Source organism: Jaculus jaculus, chromosome 20 (assembly GCF_020740685.1).
Source record: "Jaculus jaculus isolate mJacJac1 chromosome 20, mJacJac1.mat.Y.cur, whole genome shotgun sequence".
NCBI lineage: Eukaryota > Metazoa > Chordata > Mammalia > Rodentia > Dipodidae > Jaculus > Jaculus jaculus.
Window position 1 is genome coordinate 16,633,586 of NC_059121.1, and position 18,954 is coordinate 16,652,539.

Consider the following 18,954-nt stretch of genomic DNA (forward strand, 5'->3'; position numbering starts at 1 on the left):
TTCTACTCAACAAATATTTATTAAAAGCCTAATCCTGGTACTCCCGACACGCCAGACCTAACCAAGTCCCAGGAAACTCAATGATGAGCAAAGGTGACCATAGCTTCTTCACACGGGAGACGTAAGTAAATGTCCAAGGAAACAAACACGTTCTCTCATAGCCAGGGTTCTCTCAAGGACTGGAACCGATGGAACATAGACGTCAGTTACAACAGGGAATTTATTGGGTTGGTTTCCATGATGGGAAGTGGTACCGTGTATCAGCACCCATGTGTGGCTGGAGATAGCGAGAACCCAAGAACCTTCAGTCCGAGAAGACTGGGAACAAGGCAGACTACGAATGCCGGCCGAGTCTGAGGCCTGGACGCTCCCTGAAAGTCACTGGAGTGAGTCTGTGTTGGAGAAACTGGCGCCATCCATCTGCACAAATTCAGGAAGCAGAGCTGGCTTACAGTTGCCGGCTTCCCCTTTTTCCACTTAAAAAAAAAAAAAAAAGATTTTTATTTTTATTTATTTATCTGCAAGCAAAGAGAGACAGGAGAAAGAGAGAAAATGAGACTGCCCTTGAACTCCAGATATATGTAGCCCTTTGTACATCTGGCTTTACATGGGTCCTGGGGAATCAAACCCAGGGTCGTTAGGCTTTGCAGGCAGGTCCCTTAACCGCCGAGCCATCTCTCTCCAGCCCTCTTTTTTTTCTTGTTTACTTTTGTTTCATCCACACTCCAACTAATTGGATGGCACCATCTGCATTTAGGGAGGGCCCTTCCTTCTCCAGGGCCATTATGCAGGCCAATCATTGCTGGATATGCCCACGTAGACACACCCAGAAGTATAATTAATTAATCTCTCAGGCATCTCCCAGTCGTTAGGATTGCCTATCATGTGTGCCAAGTCACCACTGTGGTGTGTTTACGGGAAGGGGAGGCATCTGGTGACGTGAGAACCCATCACTGGGCGTGCACATGAGGGAGGCTTTCCTTGACAAGGTAAGGCTCGAGGTGAGATGGGTGAGCAGGCGTCAACGACTGTCAGAGGAAGCCCTAAGGTAGAGGCTTCAGGCAGGGAGGGAACACGGGCGAGAGGGCCTGAAAGAAGAACTCCTGGGTAACGTCCAGGGCTGAGAGGGAGAAGGCTGGGGAGCGGTAGAGACCTAGCAAAAGTGTACTGTGACCCTAAGCATAATCCACATCCATTGAATTTTCTTTTCTGCCTTTTTTTTTTTTGCCAGGCAAGGAGGAATTTTAATGTCAAAAATAGCCGCCAAAGAGGCTACCCACACATGTGGGCTATAGAAAGCTCCTCTTCAAATCCTTTCTAGAAAGTAATGAGCGTTTGCCACACCAGCAAGAGGATTTAGGAAAGCCTGAAACCACCTTATCCCCCAGGTAAAAAGCTGAGTGGGGTGTGAGAGATGGATTAGCAATTAAGGCACTTGCCTGCAAAGCTGTGGGACCCAGGTTCAACTCCCCAAGACCCAGGTAAGACAGATGTACAAAGTGGTGCATGTGTCTGGAGTTCTTTTGCAGTGGTTGGAGGCCCTAGCACACCCACTCTCTCTATCTACTCCTCTGTCTCTCTCTCTCTCTCTCTCTCTCTCTCTCTCTCTCTCTGTTTCTTTCTCCCTCTCTCAAATAAATAAATAAAAACATTTTTAAAAAAAGCTGGGTGTGGGCTGGAGACATTGCTTAGTGAAGGTCGCTTACTTACAAACCCTGATGGCCTAGGTTAAAGTCCCCAGTACTCCCATAAAGCCACGTGCACAAGGTTGGACATGCATCTGGAGTTTGCTTACCATGGCAGGAGGCCCTGGTGCACCCATACTCACTCTCTCTGTCTATCTCTTTGTGTCTCAAATAAATAAGATATTTTTTAAAACAAATGCTGGATGTGGTCATGCACACCTTTAACCCAGCCCTGGAGGGAAGAGGAGCTTGTTGAGGAATAAGTATCAGTGTGCGGCAGAGGGGGGAGGGGCTGGAGAGATGGCTTAGTAGTTAAGGTGCTTGCCTGAGATGCCTAAGGACCCATGATCTACTCTCCAGATCCCACATTAGCTAGACTCACAAAGGTGAGGCAAGGGCAAGGTCGCACATGCCCACTAGGTGGCACAAGCATCTGGAGTTCGATTGCAGTGGCTGAGGCCCTGGCATGCCAATTCTCTGTCCCTCTCTCTCACTCTCTCACATTAAAATATAAAGCTTGTCTGTTGAGCTTGCCTCAATAAAAGAAAAGAGAAGAGAAGAGAAGGGAAGGGAGGGGAGGGGAGGGGAGGGGAGGGGAGGGGAGGGGAGGGGAGGGGAGGGGAGGGGAGGGGAGGGGAGGGGAGGGGAGAGGAGAGAAGAGAAGAGGGGAAAGAAGAGAAGAGAAGAGAAGAGAAGAGAAGAGAAGAGAAGAGAAGAGAAGAGAAGAGAAGAGAAGAGAAGAGAAGAGAAGAGAAGAGAAGAGAAGAGAAGGGAAGAGAAGAGAAGGGAAAGAAAAAGAATTAGTGGGCAAGTCTGATTGAAAAAACAGCAGCTCCAGATTCAGTGAGAGTCAAAACTCAAGGAAACAACATGGACGCACAATAGACAAAGGTATCAGTTGTCTTTCTCCATGCGCATGCTCCTAAGGCCAAGGCATCTGCAAACCCTTTCTAGATCCTCCAGAGCTCTTTGCATTTTATTCATTTTTCTATTCATCCTAACTCTACTCCGGGCACCCACTATGTTCTGGGTGCTGGGTCTTGGTCACACCCCAGAAGCTTTGCTCACAAAACACTGAGGCTGAGGAGGAACAACAGATGAACTACAGGGAACCCCCAGAACTCCCCCATCTTCCCAGTGCCTCCCTGCACCAGACCATTCTCAAGCTGACATCAGCAGGGTGAGGTGGAGGTGGTGGCGGGGCATACAAAGTCCTTGCTCTCATGGCTGTCAACCTGGTTAGGGGAGAGAGATGACACACAGCAAACGCATGCGCGCATGCACATGCACAGAGAGAACAAGGAGAAAGAATATGCATTACATATAACCATATATATTGCATATATGCCTATGTGTGCATCACACACACACGCACACATATGGTAAGAGGGTGTCATAAGTGCCACAGAAAATACAACTGACAAGGGGAATACAAAAGAGAAAAGACTTTTGGTATTTTATAGACCATAGCCAAGGAAGGTGTCTGATTAAAGAACATTTGAGGGCTGCAGAAATGACTCAGAGGTTAGGGCACTTGCCTGTGAAGTCGGTCAGGTGGAATTCAATTCCCCAGTACCTGTGTAAAGCCAGATGTACAAAGCGTACATGTGTCTGAAGTTGGTTTGAAGCACCTGGAGGCCCTGGTGTGCCCATTCTCCCTCCCTCTGTGTGTGTGTGTCCGGGGCATGGTGGCACACGCCTTTAATCCTAGCACTCAGGAGGCAGAGAGAGAGGACCTGTGTGAGTTCGGGCCACCCTGAGACTGCATAGTGAATTCCAGGTCAGCCTGGGCTAGAGCAAGACCCTATCTTTAAAAAATAAGTAAAAATAAATAAATAAACTTGAGAAAGTACACCAAAGCTATATTTCCTAGAACAGCGTGCAGAGGCTCTGCGGATGCAAAGATGCCTGGGATATTACAGGAACTTGAGCCAGTCAGCTACAAGACAGCCAGTCAGGGTGAGGCAGGCAGGCAGGCGAGCTTGCTCCGAGGATGAGGACCGGGACCCCAGAGCTCCCATAGATCACGTGAAAGAGCTTGGGGTCCTCTGGGATGATGGTGAAGCCAGAGTCTGTAAGCAAGCCTTGTACAAGGCGCTGGCGCTGAAGCGCACAGAAAACCAACCAGCTTACGACAGGGGCCACAGAGGGGCCAGAAAGCTGGCGACGTCACTTCGGCAGAATTCCATCGGATGAGGACTCTGGGCTGAGGTTCTGAAGATCTGAAGCAGTGAACCATACAGATTGCTGACGGAAACCGGCTCCTGGCACAGAAAATAGCCCCGAGGTGGGGCTAAGCATGGCATATCCGGGGAAGAGTGGCTGCAACACAGTAGGAGCGGAAGGCGTGGGCAGGGAGCAGTCCGCGGGCAGCGGGCAGCGGGCAGCGGGCAGCGGGCAGAGCCGGACCAGAGGCCCCTGGAGGCCAGAGGCAGACGTGGCTTATATTCTAAGTGCACTGGCAAGATTTGGGCGGGTTGCTCGTGGAGATTTGGCATGCTATTCGATTTACCAGCTCTGCTCTCATTGTGGTGTGGAGAAGGGACAGAAGTGGAAAATTCAAAGCAAGGAGGCCGGTAGGAGCTTTTGATAATAGCTGAGGCCCAAGATGGCCTTGGCCTGGCCTGGAATAGATTCAGGACCTATTTTGGAAGCTAAACTGGCAGCTCTTGTCGAAATTGAGTGTAGAAGTGGGGGAGGCACCAGTGATCATTTTTTTTTTTTTTTGCTCCTAGTTTTAGGGCTTACATGTCGAGGACACTGGGTGAAAACTGGCTGCTCTTGGTGAAGAAGCAATGTCACAGCCCAGGAAGGGTGAGGTGACAAGATACAGCCTGATGATGGGGAAATGTGGGGGCTGGGCAGAGCAGCCCCGGGGGCCAGGGAAGAGGAAAGCCTTGGGCCTCCAAGGAAAATAGTGACGATGCCATGCTCCTAGGATGATTTCTTCTTTAATCGGTGTGTACCAAAATCGACTGTGTCTCTGCGCGGAGGGGTCAAACTGTGAGTGTTAGTGTGGATGTCGAGGAGTGAATTCATGACCGTGGTCCAGATGCAGAAGGGTTCCATTAGCTAAGAACTCTCTCATAATGCCCCTGTGATCTGTTCTTTGCTAATAGCCTTTTGTCTTTTTGAGACAGCCATATAAATTGAATCACATAAGATCTTCTTTTTAAATATTGATTTTTTTTATTTATTTGACAGACAGAAAGAGGCAGATAGAGAGACTGAGAGAGAGAATTAGTGTTCCAGGGCCTCTAGCCAGTGCAAATGAATTCCAGGAACATGTGCCACCTTGTACATCTGGCTTACATGGGTCTTGGGGTATTGAATTTAGGACCTTTGGCTTTGTAGGCCAATGCCTTAACCACTAAGCCATCTCTCCAGATCAGAATTGCATACAATCTTTTGAGACTGGGTTCTTTGACTCAGGATGCCTTTCACATGCCTTGGAGATTCATCGAAGTTGTTGCTTGCTGCTGCTAAGTCAATATCCCAGTGAATGTACCACAGTTTTGTTTACCCCATTCATCTGCTGAAGGACACTTGGATGGCTGCCAGATTCGGGCAACTAGGAAGTGAAGTTGCTAGAAATATTTCACGTACAGGCTTCGGTAAGAACATGCGTTTTTATTTCTCTAGAATGGATACCCAGGAGTGCTTTTGCTGGGTTGTCTGCTAGTGCGTTTCACTTCATAGGAAACGGCCGGACTCTCCAAAGTGCCTCTTCTGTTCTGCATGCCCACCAGCGACGTGGGCACACTCTCTTTGTTCTGCCTTTTTGCCAGCACTTTGTATTGTCAGCACTTTTATTCTATTGATGACATTCGAAAGACAGCGCATAAACATATCCAAATGTGGTTTTAAATTTTCATTTTTAAAACACTTTTTATTTTATTTACTTATTTATTTTAGAGAGAGAGAATGGGCTTGTCAGGGCCTCTAGCCATTTGCAAACAAACTCCAGATGCACATGCCATCTTGTACATTTGGTCTACGTAGGTTCTGGGAAATCAAACCTGAGTCCTTTAGGCTTCGCAGGCAAGCACCTTAACTGCTGAGCCATCTCTCCAGCTTATTTATTTATTATATATTTAAGAGAGAAAAAGAGGGAAAGAGAGAGAGCATGCACACTGGCACACCAGAGTCTCTAGCCACTGTAGATGAACTCCAGACACATGCACCACCTTGTGCGTACAGCTTACAAGCATCCTGGGGAATCAAACCTGGGTCCTTAGTTTTCACAAACATGTGCCTTAACCACTAAGCCACCTCTCCAGCCCACCTCCTTATTTTTTCAGACAAGGTCTTTCCCTGACCAAACCTAACTGATTCACATAGACTAGATATTTAGCAAGCCCCACGGATCCTCCTGCCTCCCCAGCACTGGGATCACAAACGCATGCCAACCCATGTCCCTTCCTTGTGTGTTCTGAGCATTCAAATGAGGTCTTCGTGCTTGCACAGCAAGTCTTTACTGACTGAGCCATCTCCCAGTTCCAATGGTCTTCTTCTTCTTTGTTTTTCTTTTTTTTTTTTTGAACCAACCAGCCAATATATTAGTTAATGTCTTAATCCATTTTTAAAAATTTTTTGTTTTATTTATATTTATTTATTTGAAAGTGACAGAGAGAGAGAGAGAGAGAGAGAGAGAGAGAGAGAGAGAAAGAATGGGTGCGCCAGGGCCTCCAGCCACTGCAAACCAACTCCAGATGCGTGCGCCCCCTTGTGCATCTGGCTAACGTGGGTCCTGGGGAATCGAGCCTTGAACCAGGGTCCTTAGGCTTCACAGGCAAGCGCTTAACCGCTACGCCATCTCTCCAGCCCTGTCTTAATCCATTTTAAAGTGCTCTGGAAGACCACTGGAGATGGGATAATGTATAAAGGGAGGATGTTTATTTGGGCTCATGAATCCGGCAATCGGGAACCCCATGGGCATGGCATTTATCAGAGCCTCTTCGTACTTCTCCTCATTGGCAGAAAGTGGAAGGTCAAGCAGGATCCTGTGGAAAAGACAAAGCACAGGGGTGCCCTAGCTTTATCCCAACCCATTTTGCAGGAGTGAGCTCACTCCCACAAGAATGGCATTGCCGACCTTCTCTTCTCCCTCAGCATGCTGCCTTTACTTTTCTTTTCTTTTTCTTTCAATTTTGTTAAACATTTTCCATGATTATAAAAAATATCCCATGGTAATACCCTCCTTCCCCCCACTTTCCCCTTTGAAATTCCATTCTCCATCACATCCACCCCCATCTCAATAAGTCTCTCCTCTATTTGGATGCCATGATCCTTCCCTCCTCTTATGATGGTCTTGTGTAGGTAGTGTCAGGCACTATGAGGTCATGGATATCAAGGCCAATTTTTTGTCTGGAGGGAGCACATTGTAAGGAGTCCAACCCTTCCTCTGGCTCTTACTTTCTTTCCGCCACCTCTTCCGCATTAGACCCTGAGCCTTGGAAGGTGTGATCAAGGTGTTACTCTAGTCACTTCTTTCCAGCAACATGATACCTTCTGAGTTGTCCCAAGGTCATTGCCAATGGTCTTCTTTTTTTGAGGCTGAATAATATGCCATGGTATCTATATATCATATTTCCCCTTGGGTTTTTTATCCATTAATGGACATCAAGATTATTTCCATACCTTGGCTGTTATGAATAATGCAGTAATGAACATAGAGATATAAATATCTCTTCAAGGTTCCAATTTCAATTGCTTTGAATATATATACAGAAGTGAGATTAGTGAAGCCTAGTAATTAATCAGTGAAATTTCCAATTTTTGTTTTGTTCTGCATGTTTTTCGAGGTAGGGTCTCACCCTGCCCAGGCTGACCTGGAATTCACTATGTAGTCTCAGGCTGGCCTTAAACTCATGGCGATCCTCCTACCTGTCCCAGCCTCCCAAATGCTGGGATTAAAGGCAGGCGCCACCATGCCCGGTCTCATATATGTTTGGTTTAGCCCATAATGTCACATCCCAGGAATTTGATGGTGTTTTTTACAGATTTGGATGGGGGGGGTTGATTGTAAATTGGTTATATGTAGAATAAAATTAACTTTTTGTGTGTACCTTATATCTTGAAACCCTATTAAACACATTAATTGGATTTGGGAGGGGTTCTTTCATAAATTCTCTGGAATTTTCTTCATAGACTAATATGCCCCCTCTGAATAAGCACAGCCTTCTTTCCATCATGGCAGCCCATTAAACGTATCTGTGATTTGGGCTCTTGAGCCTGCTAATATAATGGATTCATTTTTAGATACTGCCGAATTTTTATTTGTTAATACTTTGTTGAGGTGGGTTTCTTTATGTATTAAGGGATGGCATTGATCTGTAATCTATTTTCCCTTATCTTTGTACTTGTATCATTTTAATAATTTTTTTCTTGCATTTTTTATTAGTCATGTACACAGGGTGTATAGAGCCATGTTGGTACCATCATTAGCCTCCTCCCTGTCCTCACCCCTCCACAGGGACCCTCCTCATTGGGGAAGGTGGGTTGGGCATTGTGGGGGCAGCCACCAGTTATGGGGAAGAGGCAATGTCTCTGTGCATAATGTCCCAACTTGTAGCTCTAAGGATCTTTCTAATCCCTCTTCCACAAATTTCCCTGAGCCATGTTGGGTTCATTTTAAGTCTACTTCAGTGATGAGGTCTTGGGAGCCTCTGTGTCTCTGGATATCTGGTTTGGTAGGAGTTGAGAGTTCTCTGTGTCTGTCTCCCTCACCCTTGTGCTAGGACCAGGTTCACCAAGAAAGCAGCAGTCTTGCTCATTTCCCCAATTATTCTTGGTTTCAGTTGGGGCCCTGGTGAGGTGTGATGGGATGATTCTTTCCTCAGGATCTGTGTCCATCTGAAAAAGAGAAGCAGGTCCTCCAACAGAGAGTGAAATCAGCATGAGATAAATGGGATAACCATTATTATTTTAGAGATAATTTAATAGGTGTAGGCCTCTTGTAGCCCACGATTGGTGGGAGCTTGATAATGGAGAGTGGGCTCATCTTTTGGATATGGTCCTGACTTGTTTCCCAGAGCCACCTACGGGTTCTGTTCCACTGAGTGTATTCATTAGCCAAATCAAGAGCAGTTAGTTTCCCACCACGGCTGTGTGCCACTATTGCACTTGGTGAGCATCACGTCAGGTTGTTTGCTGCTGAGTAGTTTAGACCATGAGTTGCTTGGACAGATGTTGGTCACTCATGTGGCACCTTCTGGCACTAGACTAGGTGTCTGGGGACTGACTCTCTTCCAGATTCTAGCCAGGTCACGCCATGTCCCATATCAACAGCACACGGTGTTGTCAGCAGTAGGGTCTTATTACTAACCTTTGGTGGGTCATCAAGTGCTTTGACAGAAATTTGTCTTCTTTTGGGAAACCTTGTAGCTGTCTCTGATCAACAGGTCATTTTGGATGTTAACCACATGCTGGTACTAGAAGTTACAGGCCAGTGCCAAGGAAAAGAAGGAAGAAAAAGATAGGTAATATATAAAAGAGAGGGACAGAGAGAGAGAGAAACAGGAGAAGATTAAGGTTAGTCTTCCTCATACCTTCTCCAGGGCCCTGTGATTCAGGTGTTCCCTGTAAGGACCTAATGAAGGTTCAACTATTTAGTCTGTCTTTCAGGATGTAGAATTTTATGGTACCATTGACATTTGGGTCCAGTTTTGTGTCCCCCACACCCACCCTTACCCTCCCCTCCCGCCCCACCCTCCCTATTGTCCGGTCCTCGAGGTGCTTATTGGGTAGGGCAGCACCTCAGCAGATTCGTGTTAGGGGCCGCAGATCAGTGAGACCATGCGATGACTACCTTCTGTGATGGGTGAGTTCGCTGAGAATGGTATATTCCAGGTTCGACCATTTTTATTCAAATTTCATTGTGTCATTTTTTTCCTTACTGCTGTGTATAATTCCATGGTATAGAGATATACTACATCTTGGTTATCCATTCATCTAATGATGGACATTTGGGTTGATTCCAGCTCTTAGCTATTATGAATTGAGTAGATATAAATATGGTTGAGCAATTCTCTCTGAACTGAGGCATGGAGCTTTTAGGGTAAATGCCCAGTAAGGGAAAAATTGGGTCTGTTGGTAACTCTATAGTCAACCATTTTAGGAGTCTCCATATTGCTTTCCATAGTGGTTGTACCATCTTACATTCCCATGTGAATGAAGGTTTCTATTTCTCCACATCCTCACCAGCATGTTTTCATTTGATTTTTTAATGTTTGCTATCCTTACTGGGGTAAGGTGAAATCTCATAGTTGTTTTAATTTGCATTTCCCTGATAGTTAGGGATGATGAACATTTTCTTAAGTGTGTGTTTGCCATTTGTATTTCTTCCTCTGAGAACTGCCTGTCCAGTTCTTTGCCCCATTTTGTGAGTGGGTTGTTTGACTTTTTGTTTATGTTTTTGAGTGCTTTGTAGATTTTAGAAGTTAGGCCTCTGTCAGTTGTGTAGCCAGAAAACTTTTCTCCCATCCTGTGGGTACTGTACTGGCTGTGCTAATTTCATGTTTGTGTCTGAAGAAACTTTTCAGTTTCATGAGATCCCAATGGTTGAGTGATTATTTAAGTTACTGAGCTATTGGGGTTGTGTTCAGGAAGACTTTTCCCACTCCTATGTCATGGAAAGCTCCTCTTATTTTTTTCTTCCAGTAGTAGCCAAGTTTCTAGTGTTATATTGAGGTCTTTGATCCGTTTGGACTTGATTTTTGTGTGTGGTGAGATGTCTGTATCAAATTTCATTTTCCTGCATATGGTTATCCAGTTTGCTTAGCACCATTGTTGAAGATGCTGTCTTTTCTCCAGCCTACATTATTAGGCCTTTGTCAAATATCAAGTAGCTGTAGTTACTTGACCCAAAGTCCAGGTCCTTGATTCTATTTCATTGGTCTAGAATCCTGTTTTTATGCCAGTACCATGCTGTTTTTATTACTATGGCATTGCACTATAGCTTTAGGTAAAAATAAATATGGAATGCTTCATGAATTTGCATTTCATCCTTGCACGGGGGCCAGGCTAATCTTCTCTGTATTGTTCTAAATTTAGTATATGTGCTGCCAAAGCAAGTTCTCATTTTAATATTAATATTGCTCTGTAGTCACGTTTTGCTTGGTATGCATCTTGTAAGATCTGTATTTAGGACTGAAGAGATGGCTCAGCAGCTAAGGCATTTGCCTGCAAAGCCTTATGACCTTGGTCTGATTCCCTATTACCCACATGAAGCCAAATACACAAAATAGCACATGCTTTTAGAGTTCGTTTACAATGGCTGGAGGCCCTGGTGTGCCCATTCATTCTCTCTCTTTCTCTCTACCTCTCTGCTTGCAAATACATAAAATATTTTTAATAGATCCATATTTAGGTAAAGCAGTGTTTAGAGGGAAGTTGATAGCGTGAAATATTTCCAGGAAGCATTACCTTCGCCCCCCCCCCAACCCCCGAGGGAAGTTTAGCTAAAAATTCAGTTTAGTAGTCATAGAATTATCCCAGTTATTTATTGCATCTTGGTGAGTTTGGGTAGTTTGGGCTTTTTAAGGAATTAGCAAAATCTAGATTGTGGGATTTCCATATGTAGAATCATTCATAGCACTGCCTAACATTATGAAAATCTATAGCAAGATGGTAAGACCCTATTGCTGAAGACTCCACAGACTTGGGCTGCAAGGCCACTGAGAAATCCTGCTGGAACTGAGCTGATAACCTCCTCCATTAGACCAACTGACAGAAAGCTGGAAGAAGCCATTCTGCATGCAGTTCAATGGAAGAAAGAAATATCACCAGTGAAGATACTCAACAGTGGACATTGCAAGCCTTATATTTGGCCCACCAGGCCAAATGACCCAACAGGTACAATAGTGGCATGTCTATCATGGTGGAAACCAACTGCCCTCTAATTGGACTGGAGGCCCACTCCATGGGAGGGAATACATCCCTGACACTGAAAACTTAAAACAGAGGTAGTCATGAGCCCTAGGGGTGTAACATCTGCTGCTGACTGGCTAAATGTATATACTATGCTTATCAAACTGCCCAGTAAGCACTTCTCTTAATGTTCATACCCTTATATTAATGCTACTCTCACTTTTGGTAGAGAATCTTCTCTTTTCAAATGGCAGTGGCCTTGGGACAACTCAGAAGGTATCATGGTGCTGGAAAGAAGTGACTGGAGTGCTCAGTACTGCAATATCTCTATCACACCTCCCAAGGCTCAGGATCTAATTCGGAAGAGTTGGCAGAAAGAATGTAAGAGCCAAAGGAAGGGTAGGACTCCTTACAATGTGCTCCCCCCAGACACAAAATGGCCTGGATATCCATGACCTCACAGTGCCTGACACTAACTCCACAAGACCAGCATAAGAGGAGGAAAAGATCATGACATCAAACAAAATAAAAGAGAGACTGATTGAGATGGGGAGGGGATCTGATGGAGAATGGAATTTCAAAGGGGAAAGTGGGGGGAGGGAGGGCCATGGGATATTTTTCACAGTCATGGAAGTTGTTGATAAAATTTGAAAAAAAAAAAAGAAGAAGAAAATCTATAGCAATGCTTCTCTTCATTTCTTGGTATGAGAACATGTACTCTGCATCTCTTTCTCCTTTTCAACGTCTCTTCCTTTCCCTCTCTTCTTCCCACCACCTGGCTAGAGGCCTACTGGCCTTAATGATTTTTGTAAAGAACTAACATTTAGTTTCCTTTTATTTTCCTCTATCATTCTTCTGGTTTCCTTTTAAATTTTGTTTTGTTTATTTGCAAACAGAGAGAGAACAGAGAGAGAGAGAGATGAGTGAAAGAGAGAGAGAAAATGGGTGTACCAGGGCCTCCAGCTGCTGTAAACCAACTCCAGATGCATGTGCCACTTTGTGCATCTGGCTTTTCACGGGTACTGGGGCATCGAACCTGGGCTGTAGTTTGCAGGCAAGTGCCTTAACCACTGACCCAACTCTCCAGCCCCTATTTTCTAGTTCATTGTGGTGCCTGGATTTTTCTGAAAGGAAAAGCAAGCTCACCTATTCTCAGGCTTGTGCACACACACCCATGTTGTCTGCTCATGAAGGTTAATTTGTTCCCCATTTCCAGTGCTCTGTGAAGAATTCAAGGTCAACCTGAACCAGGCATCCTTATAAAGGGTCCTAGCAATTCTCCTGGGGCAACTCAATAGAAAAGTCCCAGTTGCAGAGGGCAACTCCTGGCAAACGGAGAAGAAGCAAGAAGCCAGATGTCACAAGAGAATGCCACCCTCAACCACCCCAGCCCCGCATCCTGCAAGCCTGCCTGAACCAAAGAGGCCTTTGCCTGATACCCAGAGCCTGCCTTTTAAAACATAGTTTTTTAAATTAAAGTCAGTGTGGAGATGAGCTGGCTGGGTGGCTCAAGTTGAATGGTCATTGTGTACCAGCTTATCTTACTGTTTGTTATACAATAAAAGAGGATCAGATAAACACAGGCATAACCTCTGCCTCCATTGATAATGTAAATCATCTGGTGTATCATTTGTCTTTCCTTCAGACTGGATACAAAAGGCATAGAAATGAACAATTCATGCCTAAACACAGGAGGGCTCCAAAAGCTAGTGAATGTCAGGTGTTTATTCCAGGCCATCATTAAGGGGTTGAGTGGATTTGCTTATAAACACAAGCTCTTCTTCTGTCAGTGGGAGTCGGGGGTGGGGGTGGGGGACAAAAAAATGAACCCTGTTGAGACAACCCTTTAAAAAGACATCACAACTTTCCTGCCCGCCACGCGCAGTCAGTTAGATAGATAATCCTATATGAAGTGTTGTCTCCTGGGCCGGGCAGGGCATGACGTGCTACGGAAACAACGCCCCCTCCCCTCTCCGCCTTGTGTCAACGACATTTTCCATTGCCCACTGCCTGGGAGCTCGCTAGAGCTGGAGGTGGGAGCTGAGCTGCCTCTCCTGCCCTTCCTGACAAAGACCCAGAGTCCTCCCGGGACGCCTCCCTCAGCTTCCCCACAATGAAGCATGTAGTGCCAAACCCTTAAAAGATGTCGAGTCCTTCCAGCCCATCCATTTCCGCAGCCCTCCGTCTCTGCCCAGGCTTGTGGTGGGTTTTGCTGTTTCTCCCACCCGGTCCGACCGAAGGCCGCTAAAGAGAAAGCGCCAAGACAGACACAGCGAGAGCCTTGGGGACCCGGTAATGGGGACAAAGCGCGAGTGTGGCCATCGTTCTTTTGATTTGTGTTCAGATATGTTTTCTATTTGCTTTCACCCAGAATGCACACTTCTCCCCCTGGATTGCAAATAATCTGAACCAGGGTAAGCCATTACAGAGTAGTGGCCTTCAAACATCACGTCTCCGTTGGAACTAAATGACTGATCAGACGTTTTAAATGCAGAAACAGGGAACTGGAGGAAATTGCACTGGCACCTTTAAAAAATAATAAAAAGACAACCACAAACAGGCTCAGAGTTGTTTAATCTTTGCATCTTTGGATCGCTTCTTATTTTCTCTCTCTCTTAAAAGCAACCCTGCATTTTCGCTTTTAATTTTTTTCCCATTTCAATGGTGTGTGTGTGTGTGTGTGTGTGTGTGTGTGTGTGTGTGTGTGACATAATGAACGTGGTACCCTAACACTGACCAATGCTCTCAGATCAGTCATTGGTTTTTTTTCCCACAAAGTCAAATATTTTAAAATATATAAATTTGCATTATGCTTAACATATAGAACAAGGGCACAAGATGAGGTGGGATCCTCAACTTCCCAGGAAGCTGACAACTGCCGCCCTTTCTCTAAACCAGAGTCGGGGCATTGACGTCTCACATGTGCGTGCTCTGGAGCCCATCGCGAGCCCAGGAGCCCTACGTGCGAGGGACTGCTTCAGGTGCCCCGTTCCCCACCTCCTACCCCAGAGGCAGCAGGGAAGAGATCATTGTTTGGGAAATAAAGCCAGACATGTATATCCATGCTGGCTGGGCAAAGTCCTCATCTGGTGGAGTTCCTGACCCAGCAGCGTAGCAAAGGAATCATACCACAGTCCCAGGTTAATGTCAGGGACTGTTCTTTTCTTTTTTTTTTTTTTTCTTTCTTTCTTTCTCTTTTAGTTACTCAAGGATCAAGGGGAAATTATTCAATAAAAAAAAACTTAGAGGGGACTTCTGTGCCCACATAAACCTTAATCAAAAACACTTGTTCGAAGGCACCTTCCCCTGACCTTGCTTTTTCATATCACCTTTCTAGTTCTTACACGCATTTGTGATTAAAATCAGGATTTTTTTCTCCATCACAATTCAGTGTTCCCCTCTCCTGGCTGACCAGAATTTCACAAAGGTGACATGACAGCTTGTTGCTAAGGAACGGAAGACAATGTCACAATGCTGGCATTCTGCTGATGAAGAGCATGTACATACTTCCTGGCGGACTGGGTGGTGGGTCTAAGCAAGCATCGAGTCGTGCACATGCGCGTGCGGTGGGGTACACCTGACAGCGAGGGGGAGCGCACGCGCGCCGACACTTCTGCAAAAGCTTCTCTTCAATAACCTTCAACCACGCGCGCACTTGAACTTTTCACTTGGGCTTGTTTTGCTCCTGTGCCTTCCCTCCGCGCAGTCAGAGATTGATCACGCCGTGACCTTCACCACATGCCCCTCTGAAAAGAGTCGAGCACAAACTTTACAAAGTCTCTCATATTCTAGGTGTTCAGCAGGGGAGACCGGAACATGAAATTCCTCCCACTTGAAGCACACCCACATTGAAGCTTTCTCTGAAATCACCAGATCTTAGTCACGACCTGTACGCATGAATAGAATGTGGTGAATGTTCCTTGTGTTCCTGTGCGCCTGAGCACTGCGTATAGTTAGAATTTTATACAGCTGCAATTTCTAGGGAGGACAGTCACTTCACAGTTTTTTTTAAGAACTGTTTGAGAAGCTGAACCATTTTCAAAATGTATCCTTTCTGTTTTGAACTATTATTTAAAAAAAAATCTTTGGTGGGGGGCTGGAGAGAGGGCTCAGCAGTTAAGGCACTTGCCTGCAAAGCCTAACAACCCAAGTTTGATTCCCCAGTACCCACGTAAAGCCAGATACATGGGGCAGTGCATGAGCTGGCGTCTATGTGCAGTGGCTGGAGGCCCTGGCATGCCCATTCTCTCTGTCTCTCTTCTATCTCTGCTTGCAAATAAATAAAAATATATTTTTTTAAAATCTTTGCATCTCAGATTCCCCAGCTGTTCATGTTGCTGATTTTATGGTTGTTAGATTAAATATAAATGAAAGATCTTACAGCAGATAACCTCAGAAATAAATGTTGCACACACAATATTAGATAAGCAATAAATGGTGCATATACAATAATAGATAAATGTGTATAAATAGAAGAGGAAATGGATATATGCAAAAGAGGAAGGAGAGGGCCTTTGAAAATGGAAGATAAGAGTTTAATTACTTGCATAGAAAAGCACAGGAAAATGTGATCTGAATTTGATTGAAGGAAAGTACGCTTCGTGGTCTAATCTTTGGACAATGGGCCAACATTTTTGCTTGAACTCTTGTCTGTCTCTACCGCAGCATGGGGAAACTTGGAGTAATGCTTGTTTATTCTGTCTAATTGAGGAGGTTGCACACTAATGAGTTTTCTGAACACTGCAAAGAAGAATGTTGCATATAAAAGGAGAGTCAAAGGGTATATGAAAATGGAGAGAGAAAAAAGAGAGAGAGAGAGAGACCTACTGGGAACATAGGAAAGCTCATTTTGGTGGGATGGGAGAAGTCCAAACAAAATTGGTTTCAGAAAGAGGTGATGTGGATTAAAAAGACACTCACCAGGCTGGTGCTTGCCTATGAAGCCTAAGGACCCCGGTTCAAGGCTCAATTCCACAGGACCCATATTAGCCAGATGCACAAGGGGGCACACGCATCTGGAGTTTGTTTGCAGTGGCTGGAGGCCCTGGCGCACCCATTCTCTCTCTCTCCCTCTTTCTCTCTCTGTCTGTCAATCTCAAATAAATAAAAAAATTTACAAAAGACACTCACCAAAGCTTAAACCGAACCACAGATGCATACTTTGCCTCTGGCCTCCCATAAATGATGTCAACATGGATTGACAAAGAAACATGTATGTTAAATTTGGTCCACAATGAAGTATATCAAAGATCTTTTTTCTTTGGTTTATGGCTTTGGGCTCTTCTGTTTTTGTTTCTCACACAAGATCTTGCTAAGTAATCCAAGATGGCCTTCACCTCACTAGGTAGCGCAGGCTGGTCTTGAATCTGTGGTCCTCTTGCTTCAGCCTCTCAAGATCTAGGACTACAGTTGCGTACCACCACAGGTGCTGTATGAAGTTCCTTCTTACGCTCCTTGAGATTATTTTTTCCCCAATTACCCTAAAAACATAAAACCTACACATGCACCCAATCTGAGAATAAAGTACTTCAAAATCGAAAATAACTGATCAGAAATGCATAACTGAAAACAAACCTTCTGCCAGTGCCAGGAATGCTGGGATGAACATTCAACTAAACCCAGTTTTATGGGAGGAAGGGATTTATTTCAAGCTTATAGATCCAGGAGAAGTTCCATCAATGATGGGGAATGCTGGTTTCCATTCATAAATCCAAGCAGAGAGAGACGCCACCACCACCAACCAGCAAACACAAATGAGCAGCAAGCATGAACCAGCAGCAAGCTGGACACCAAGATCTCAAACCAGTTCTCTGTGCACCTTTGGGCTGGAATTCAGATCTGCTCCCAGGGTCACCTCCCTGAGCCAGGCTACTGGAGGTCCAAGTTACAAATTCAATTTTAACACATGAGTCAACGGGGTTGGGGGGGGACATACATTCAAACTATCACAAGTAATAGGGTCTAAATTAGGAGCCTGGACACATGTTGAATCCCATCTTTCCAGGGATCTGCCAAGACCCCCCTCCCCGAAAAAAAAGAAGCAAAGAATAGGGTCTGCCCTTCTATTTTGCTCATAGTTTTTTCTTCCTTTGTAATTCTGGAGGGACTAAGCTGGGTGGTTTATCTTGGATCCACGAGTACAAAGTATGCAGTGGGCCTGAAGATGGCTTCTTCATTGATAAGTTTGAATGTTTAGAGCCTATACTTACTTACTTTCTCTCTCTCTCTTCTTTCTTCCCTCCCTCCACCCCCTGTCCCCTTCCTTCCTTTATCCTGTGGTGATTTGAAAGTAAAATGCTCCCAGTAGCATCATATGTTCATTATCAAGCCTCATCCTTAATCCCTGGCTGATGGAGCCTTGCTGGAGGATGTGCGTCACTATGGAGCAGACCTTGGGATTGTGTAATCGAGCCCTGATTGCCAGCAAACTACTTCTTGCTGCCTCCTCCCAGCTGCTGTGACAAGATGTGGAACCTGATGGTGAAACTTCCCCTCACAACTAATCTAAAAACAAACCCTTTCCTTGCACAAGCTGCTTCTGGTTGATGTTTTATCCCCACCGTGAGAAGCTAACTGCTATGCCTCCCATCTCCTCACTTGCTTCTCCTCTTTTTACATCCTCTCTCTATGCTCCATCACGTCTTTGGCTCCTGATAGCGTGGTAGCTTCATAATAGCTCAATTTCTTACTGGGCAGCTTAGGGTTCCAGGAGGATATTCCCAGGGTCGCAGGTAGAAGTTACAAGGCTTCCTGTGACCTATCCTTGGAAGAGCCAAACATCCCATTTAAGGTATTTTAACATTACAGCAGCAGATCACAGAGGTCAGCCCATATTCAAGTACAGCCCACCTTAAACCACCACAGGCAGCGATGAGGAAAGCAGAATTGGTTTTGGGGGCTGGAGAGAATATGGGTAGTCACAGCAATGGGGCAGAAGCTGAGAACAGCTTTTGAGAGTCAGGGTGAGGCCTTGTGGAACTACAAGAGTCAAGTACGGTGACCTTCCGGGGCTCCCAGGTGTTGAACCAGATGGACTGGTGAGAGCACATTCCCACTGTCATCTCCCTATGGTAGGAAACTTTTCCAGGCAAGGCACCAGTGATTTTGAAGAAGAGAAACTCACTCAAGCCAGTCTGGAAGAATCAGAGGACCATAAAAGCCAAGCAGAAGAGCATCTTAACCAGTAGGGGAGCTGCTGGGTCCCAGGAAATCTGATAAGCCTAACACTGTAGACCTCAGAGGCAGCGTTAACCCCGTACCTGATGGGAGCCTGAGGTCTCTGCCATCTCACTGACTTTGGTCTCTTGTTCTCTTCGCAGATGGGTTTTCTCCTCTGGCTCAACAACGAATACAAGTCTGAAAATGGCAGCCCCCGGCCTGTTGCAGCCTGATTCCCGCA

The 18,954-nt window shown here is 45.4% G+C and overlaps 1 non-coding gene across 1 annotated transcript; it reads right to left on the reverse strand.

The window, feature by feature from the left end:
• Positions 1-10,656: 10,656 nt before the first annotated feature.
• LOC123456329 lies at positions 10,657-10,759 on the reverse strand. Its single transcript, XR_006634465.1, has one exon. It is a non-coding gene; the product is annotated as a U6 spliceosomal RNA (small nuclear RNA).
• Positions 10,760-18,954: the final 8,195 nt, after the last annotated feature.